Raw genomic sequence first — 8,888 nt, 5'->3', positions numbered from 1 at the left:
CTGGTGCGTCTCCCCGCACCATGGCCCGTCCGGCCGATCCTATCTAGGATCGGGGACATGACAGAAGTGATACACGACCCTGTGGTGATGTTCGATCATGGTCTAAACGGATGTCTACAGCAACTTTTGTTCAAAACTTGACATCCTAAACTCTTTGTTGACATATTTTTGATGTTTCCTTTCAGAATACTTGCTTCAAAAATATCAATTTTTGAATTTTTGGCTTCTCGGTTGATTTTGGCTGTCTATGGGTGATTTTGGCCCACGTGGGCTGTCTATTCAGTACACACAGGACGTCCGTGTGTGTCCGTCAGCACACGAAGGGCGTCCATGGTTGTCCGTGTGTGTCCGTCAGCACACATAGAACGTCCGTGGCTGCCCATCAGTACACGTATCAGCACGCTGGTCCTTGGACTTAGCACGCTGGCCCTTCTCGTGGACTGTTTGGGTGATTTTGGCAAACGTGGGCTGTCTGTTCAGTACACACAGGACGTCCGTGGGTGTCCGTCATCACATACAGGACGTCCATGGTTGTCCGTGGCTGTCCGTCAGCACACACATGACGTCCGTGGCTGTCCGTGTGTGTCCGTGTGTGTCCGTCAGCACACACAGGACGTCCGTGGCTGTCCATCAGTACACATATCAGCACGCTGGTCATTGGACTCAGCACGCTGGCCCTTTCCGTGGACTGTTCGGGTGATTTTGGCCCACGTGGGCTGTGTGTTCAGTACACACAGGACGTCCATAGGTGTCCGTCAGCACACACATGACGTCCGTGGGTGTCCGTCAGCACACACAGGACATCCGTGGCCGTCCGTGTGTGTCCGTGTGTGTCTGTGTGTGTCCGTCAGCACACACAGGACGTTCGTGGCTGTCCATCAGTACACATATCAGCACGTTGGTCCTTGGACTCTGCACGCTGACCCTTCCCGTGGACTGTTCAGGTGATTTTGGCCCACGTGGGCTGTCTGTTCAGTACACACAGGACGTCCGTGGTTGTCCGCCACTACACACATGACGTCCGTGGCTGTCTGTGGCTGTCCGTCAGCACACACAGGATGTCAGTGGCTCTCCGTGTGTCTGTCCATCAGCACACACATGACGTCCGTGGCTGTCCATCAGTACACATATCAGCACCCTTGTCCTTGGACTCAGCACGCTGGCCCTTCCCGTGGACTGTTTGGGTGATTTTGGCTCACGTGTGCTGTCTGTTCAGTACAAAAAGGACGTCCGTGGGTGTCCGCCAGCACACACAGGACGTTCGTGGCTGTCTGTGGCTGTCCGTCAACACACACAGGAAGTCTGTGGCTGTCCGTGTGTGTCTGTGTGTCTGTCAGCACACACAGGACGTCTGTGGCTGTCCATCAGTACACATATCAGCACGTTGGTCCTTGGACGTCTGTGGCTTGTCATGTCCCCGATCCTAGATAGGATCGGCCGGACGGGCCATGGTGCGGGGAAACGCACCAGTCAGGTCATTAGACCTTGAGACAAGCGTATCATGGCCCTGAATGAAGGTTAAGGGCATCAGTCAGCTGAGACTTAACCAGGATACGATGGAAACAAGGGTAAAGGAGCTGGGTGAGTGTTTGGGCAGCTGGACGATTGTTGGTTTGAGTTCAATCAGCTCGGTTCAGCTGGTATTCAGTTCACCATGATCTGTTCAGCTCACAGGAGCTGGTGGGCTAGCTCACTCAGCTGGGAACAGCTGGAGGTCAGCTCAATCCAGTGAACGGTGCGTTCTGGTTCGGATCAGTGTGGGCGAGTCCGGGACGGTTACTGGGCGAGCCGATGGTCCTGGTGCAGGACGGTTCAACCAAATGGGTCTTAGGCTTGGGACAGGGATCGGGCAAGCTCCCAGAGTGTGAGCTGAGGCTCAGTGATCGATTTGCCAAAGGAAGAAAAGGGGAGAAACCGCCAAGGGGCGGTCATGGGACGGTTATGGGACGGTTTTGGGAAGAAGGGATGTGATTTTGGTAACTGTTCGCCCAGGCGGTTGGGGACAGTTTAAATCGTCCTCTCTCTCTCATTTCTGATCATTCTGGTCGGTTTTTACTCATTCCACACAGACAGAAACACAGAGAAAATTCAAGAGAGAAAGAGAGACAGAAACTTTGGATCGGCCGATTTGATCCAAGAGATTGTTCTTGAGTGTTCCTGGTGTGTTTGGGCGTTTGATGAAGAGGATGGATTTGAGGCAGAAAGACAAGGAGAAGGCAAAGGAGAAAGAGAAGGAAGTCGCTCCTGGAGACCGAACTCCTAAGGTGAGAGGTGTGGCCAAGAGTAACCGGACAAGGCCGCGGATGATGGCCGTGTGAGCCTGGCCGGTTTGGATCGATTGGCCACTCCTTACTCTGACTTCTTCTACTCTGTTTCCTCATATATGTTGTGCTATGGAATGTTTTATGATGTTACAGGAAAGGATTCATTGATCCTAAGGCCTTGGCCTGATCAAATTCCCATGAAAGTCCCTTGTTCTTGTGTGGGCTGTTCATGGCCGAGATCACTATGATCTGAGCCGATTCTTTTGAATCTGATTATGGGAATATTTTCTTCTGAATTATCATGAGTTTTCATGAATTTTATTTGGTATTTGGATCTCTTTTTAGAGGGGTCAGATTTGACATTTTTGATGATTGTTCTTGACTAGATTGGATCCGACCATGCAATGTGATTTGATTCTTGTTTTGTAATCTAACCTTGTGATTGTGTGTTTGTTTGGGTTGGATCCAGGACCAGAAATGGACCGTGGTAAGGGAAAAGCACCATGAGGACCGCGGCCATGGGAAGATGTGTGGTGATTGGGTTGATTCTGAAAATTGTGTGATTATTGTAGCCTATTGTGCAACTTGTGAACTTATGCGATTCTAGTGTGTAAAATATTTATTAGGATGATGAATGATGTATGAACCTTGGTTAATATCTATGAAATATATATTTGCATTAGTTGTTGCTTGATTGTTTAAGTGTGAATGTTGGAACCTCAAAACTCTGAAAAAGACTTAGAATTATTTAACACTTGAACTTGAATATGAAAGATGGAACTGGTTGCATTGTTTGGTGAGGCCGCGGTCTGGTTGGATAGAGGAATCCAGGATCGGGTCTTACACGAACAGTCCTCGGGAAGGGTCAGCGTGCTGAGTCCAAGGAGCAACGTGCTGATATGTGTACTGATGGACAGCCACGGACGTCTTGTGTGTGCTGACGGATACACACGGACACACATGGACAGCCACTAACGTCCTGTGTGTGCTGACAGACAGCCATGGACGTCCTGTGTGTGCTGGCAGACACCCACGGACGTCCTGTGTGTACTGAACATACAGCCCACGTGGGCCAAAATCACCCGAACAGTCCACGAGAAGGGTCAGCGTGATGAGTCCAGGGACCAACATGCATTTATGTGTACTGACGGACAGCCACGGACGTCCTGTGTGTGCTGACGGACACACACGGACAGCCACAGAGGTCATGTGTGTGCTGACGGACACCCACAGACGTCGTGTGTGTGCTGACAGACACCCACAGACGTCCTGTGTGTACTGAACAGACAGCCCACTTGGGCCAAAATCACCCGAACAGTCCACGGGAAGGGCCAGCGTGCTGAGTCCAAGGACCAGCATGCTGATATGTGTACTGGTGGACAACCACGGACGTCCTGTGTGTGCTGACAGACACACACGGACAGCCACGGACGTCCTGTGTGTGCGGACGGACAGCCACGGACGTCCTGTGTGTGCTGGCGGACACCCACGGACGTCCTGTGTGTACTGAACAGACAGCCCACGTGGGCCAAAATCACCCAAACAGTCCACGGGAAGGGTCAGCGTGCTGAGTCCAAGGACCAACGTGCTGATATGTGTACTGATGGACAGCCACGGACACACATGGACAGCCACAGACGTCATGTGTGTGCTGACGGACAGCCACAGACAGCCATGGACGTCCTGTGTGAGCTGGCGGACACCCACGGACGTCCTGTGTGTACTGAACAGACAGCCCACGTGGGCCAAAATCACCCGAACAGTCCACGGGAAGGGGTCAGCGTGCTGAGTCCAAGGACCAACGTGCTTATATGTGTACTGATGGACAACCACGGACGTCCTGTGTGTGCTGACGGACACCCACGGACGTCCTGTGTGTGCTGGCGGACACCCACGGACGTCCTGTGTGTACTGAACAGACAGCCCATGTGTGCTAAAATCACCAGAACAGTCCACGGGAAGGGCCAGCGTGCTGAGTCCAAGGACCAGCATGCTGATATGTGTACTGATGGACAGCCACGGACGTCCTGTGTGTGCTGACAGACACACACGGACACACACATACGTCTTGTATGTGCTGATGGACAGCCACGGAAAGCCACAGACGTCCTGTGTGTGCTGGTGGACACCCACGAACGTGCTGTGTGTACTGAACAGACAGCCCACATGGGCCAAAATCACCCGAACAGTCCAGTGTCATGTCCCTAGTTCTAGATAAGGCCATCAGGACGGGCCATGGTATGAGGAGATGCACCAGTCAGGTCAAATGAGCTAAAGACAAGCGTATCATGGTCCAAACAGAAGTTTAAGTGCATCAGATGGCTGAGACTTGACCAAGATAAGAAGGAAGGAAGCTAATGAGAGCTGGACGAGTGGTCCGGATCCTGGACAAGGTCCGGAGGCAGCTCATCCAGCTAGGTGGAGCTGGAAGGGAGTTCACATAGTCTGAGCTAGCTCACTGGAGCTGGAGGAGTAGCTCACTCAGCTGGGGCAGCTAGCACTCAGCTCATCTCAGCTGGGTGGAGTGTTGGAGTCTTGGCCGGTCATTACGGATCATGGGTGGTTATGGTCCGGATCATGGACATGGGGGTCCGATGGGTCTGAGGGACTCTGGCAAGTAAGCTATGTAAGTGGGCAAGCTATTGGGCCAGAGATCGATCAGCCCAAACGAAGGGAAGAGCAGTTGTGAGCGGTTGGACGGTTTGGGCGAAAAGGTGCAACCGCATATGCCCCATCGTCCAATCGATGCTTCTGTTCACCCAGAGCAGTTGGTGGGCTCTTCTCCTATAAATACAAGTCCCTCCTGTCGACATTTCATCATCAGAAAGATATGGGGAAAACTCTGCCCAATTCGTTACAGAAGTGAAGAACGAAAAGAGAGAAGTTGGCCGCAAGGCAGTCCGTGTGAAGGTTTGGTGATTCCGGTGAGTTCTAGCCGTGGGCAAGGGAGACTCGATCGGAAATGGATACTAGACAGGAGGAGAAGACTGTGGAGAAGAGTTTGGGGACTTCCGAGCACACACCTAAGGTACATGGTGTTAACCAAGTGTCATCGCCCAAGACCATTAATTCGGGTGGTCTGGCCGATTGATCCATGTGTTGTTGGTTGCATCTATTACTCTTTCCCTGTCAATATATCTCTTCTCTACTATATTCTTAAGTGTTCTGTGGGTTCAGTCTCATGGGCACGCCACCAGGCCTTGGCCAGATCAGTGTAATCTCTCCATGGCCTTGGTTAGGCATGTAAGGTCCGATCTTATAGTTCCAAAGGGGATTGATAGGATCCGACCATGAATATCTCTTACTGGCTATTTATCATGAATTTTCATGGTGAAAGATTAGTTTTATCTTAAAGATTCAGAGGTGGTCAGTTATGGCCATATGGGCTGTTCATGGGCAAGATCAGTATGATCGAGGCCGGTTCTGAGAAATCTGACTTGACCATTCTCTTAGTCATGAATTATCATGAATTTTATTTAGTTTCTGGACAAGTATCAGAAAGGGTCACTTTAGGCCAGATTAGGCTAAGTATCCGAACCATGCTTAGGGTGATGTTTGCTAGGGTATCGGTTGTGATTCTTATGCATATATGTTGTGGGTTTTGTTTTCAGGTCCTGACAGGGATCGTGGTAAGGCTAAGGAGCCATGAAGACCTTGGCCGTGTGGGATGTGTGATGTAGTGATAGTTTGATACAGTGAACTTATGATAGCCTATTGTGCAACTGAATGATATGAACGATTTGTATGGATCACATTGACTTATATATATGAAATGATGTTTACCTTAAGCTTCCGCATTGTATTGTCTGACTACATGAACCTCAATGATTGAAAAATGACTTAGAAACTATTGGATTTAAACAGGCTGAAGTACACTTAGATATTAGGTAAGGCCGCACACTGGTTGGATCAAGGGATCCAGGTTTGGGTCTTACAGTCAGCGTGCTGAGTCCAAGCACCAACGTGCTGATATGTGTACTGATGTAAAGCCACGGACGTCATGTGTGTGCTGACGGACACACACGGACACACAAGGACAGCAACAGACGTCCTGTGTGTGCTGACGGACAGCCACGGACAACCATGGAGGTCCTGTGTGTGCTGGCGGACACCCACGGACGTCCTGTGTTTATGGAACAGACAGCCAATGTGGGTCAAAATCACCCAAACAGTCCAGGGGAAGGGTCAGCGTGCTGAGTCCAAGGACCAATGTGCTGAGTCCAAGGACAAATGTGCTGATATGTGTACTGATGGACAGCCACGGACGTGTTGTGTGTGCTGACGGACACACACGGACAGCCACAGACGTCCTGTGTGTGCTGACAGACAGCCACGGACAGCCATGGACGTCCTGTGTTTGCTGGTGGACACCCACGGACGTCCTGTGTGTACCGAACAGACAGCCCACATGGGCCAAAATCACCCGAACAGTCAACGGGAAGGGTCAGCATGCTGAGTCCAAGGACCAACGTGCTGATATGTGTACTGATGGACAGCCACAGACGTCCTGTGTGTGCTGACGGACACCCACGGACGTCCTGTGTGTGCTGACGGACACCCACGGACGTCCTGTGTGTGCTGACGGACACCCACGGACGTCCTGTGTGTACTGAACAGACAGCCCACGTGGGCCAAAATCACCCGAACAGTCCACGGGAAGGGTAAGCATGCTGAGTCCAAGGACCAACGTGCTGATATGTGTACTGATGGACAGCCACAGACGTCCTATGTGTGATGACGGACACCCACGGACGTCCTGTGTGTGCTGACGGACACCCACGGACGTCCTGTGTGTACTGAACAGACCGCCCACGTGGGCCAAAATCACCCGAACAGTCCACGGGAAGGGCCTGCATGCTGAGTCCAAGGACCAGCGTACTTATATGTGTACTGATGGACAGCCATGGACGTCCTGTGTGTGCTGACGGACATACACAGACACACACGCACACACACGGACGTCATGTATGTGCTGACGGACAGCCACAGACAGCCACGGACGTCCTGTGTGTGCTGGTGGACTCCCACAGACGTCATGTGTGTACTGACGGACACACACGGACACACACTGACAGCCATAGACGTCCTGTGTGTACTGACGGACAGCCACGAACGTCATGTGTGTGCTGACAGACACCCACGGACGTCCTGTGTGTACTGAGCAGACAGCCCACGTGGGCCAAAATCACCCGAACAGTCCACGGGAAGGGCCAGCGTGCTGAGTCCAAGGACCAGCGTGCTGATTTGTGTACTGATGGACAGCCACGGACGTCCTGTGTGTGCTGACGGACACACACGGACATCCTGTGTGTGCTGACGGACAGCCACAGACGTTCTGTGTGTGCTGGCGGACACCCACGGATGTCCTGTGTGTACTGAACAGACAGTCCACGTGGACCAAAATCACCAGAAGAGTCCACGGGAAAGGTCAGCGTGTGCCAAGGACCAACATGCTGATATGTGTACTGACGGACAGCCACAGACGTCCTGTGTGTCTTGACGGACACACACGGACAGCCACTGACGTTCTATGTGTGCTGAAGAACAGCCACGGAGGTCCTGTGTGTGCTGGCGGACACCCACGGACTTCCTGTGTGTATGGAACAGACAGCCCACGTGGGCCAAAATCACCCAAACAGTCCACAGGAAGGGTCAGCGTGCTGAATCCCAGGACCAATGTGCTGATATGTGTACTGATGGACAGCCATGGACGTCCTGTGTGTGCTAACAGACACACACAGGCACACACGGACATCCTGTATGTGCGGACGGAGAACCACGGACATGTACGGACGTCATGTGTGTGCTGGTGGACTCCCACGGACGTCCTGTGTGTATTGAACAGACAGCCCACGTGGGCCAAAATCACTCGAACAGTCCTCGGGAAGGGTCAGCGTGCTGAGTCCAAGGACCAACGTGCTGATATATGTACTGAAGGACAGCCACAGACGTCCTGTGTGTGGTGACGGACACACACGGACACACATGGACAGCCACTGACGTCCTGTGTGTGCAGACGGACAGCCATTGACGTCCTGTGTGTGCTGGCGGACACCCACGGACGTCCTGTGTGTACTGAACATACAGCCCACGTGGGCCAAAATCACCCGAACAGTCCACGGGAAGGGCCAGCGTGCTGAGTCCAAGGACCAGCGTGCTGATATGTGTACTGATGGACAGCCACGGACGTCCTGTGTGTGCTGACGGACAGCACAGACGTTCTGTGTGTGCTGGCGGACACCCACGGATGTCCTGTGTGTACTGAACAGACAGCCCACGTGGACCAAAATCACCAGAAGAGTCCACGGGAAAGGTCAGCGTGTGCCAAGGACCAACGTGCTGATATGTGTACTGACGGACAGCCACAGACGTCCTGTGTGTCCTGACGGACACACACGGACAGCCACGGACGTTCTATGTGTGCTGAAGAACAGCCACAGAGGTCCTGTGTGTGCTGGCGGACACCCACGGACTTCCTGTGTGTATGGAACAGACAGCCCACGTGGGCCAAAATCACCCAAACAGTCCACAGGAAGGGTCAGCGTGCTGAATCCCAGGACCAATGTGCTGATACGTGTACTGATGGACAGCCATGGACGTCCTGTGTGTGCTAACAGACACACA

This window comes from Brassica rapa, unplaced genomic scaffold, assembly GCF_000309985.2.
Source record: "Brassica rapa cultivar Chiifu-401-42 unplaced genomic scaffold, CAAS_Brap_v3.01 Scaffold0906, whole genome shotgun sequence".
Taxonomy (NCBI): Eukaryota; Viridiplantae; Streptophyta; class Magnoliopsida; order Brassicales; family Brassicaceae; genus Brassica; species Brassica rapa.
The sequence above is the reverse complement of the archived record's forward strand: the minus strand, read 5'-3'. Positions refer to the sequence as shown.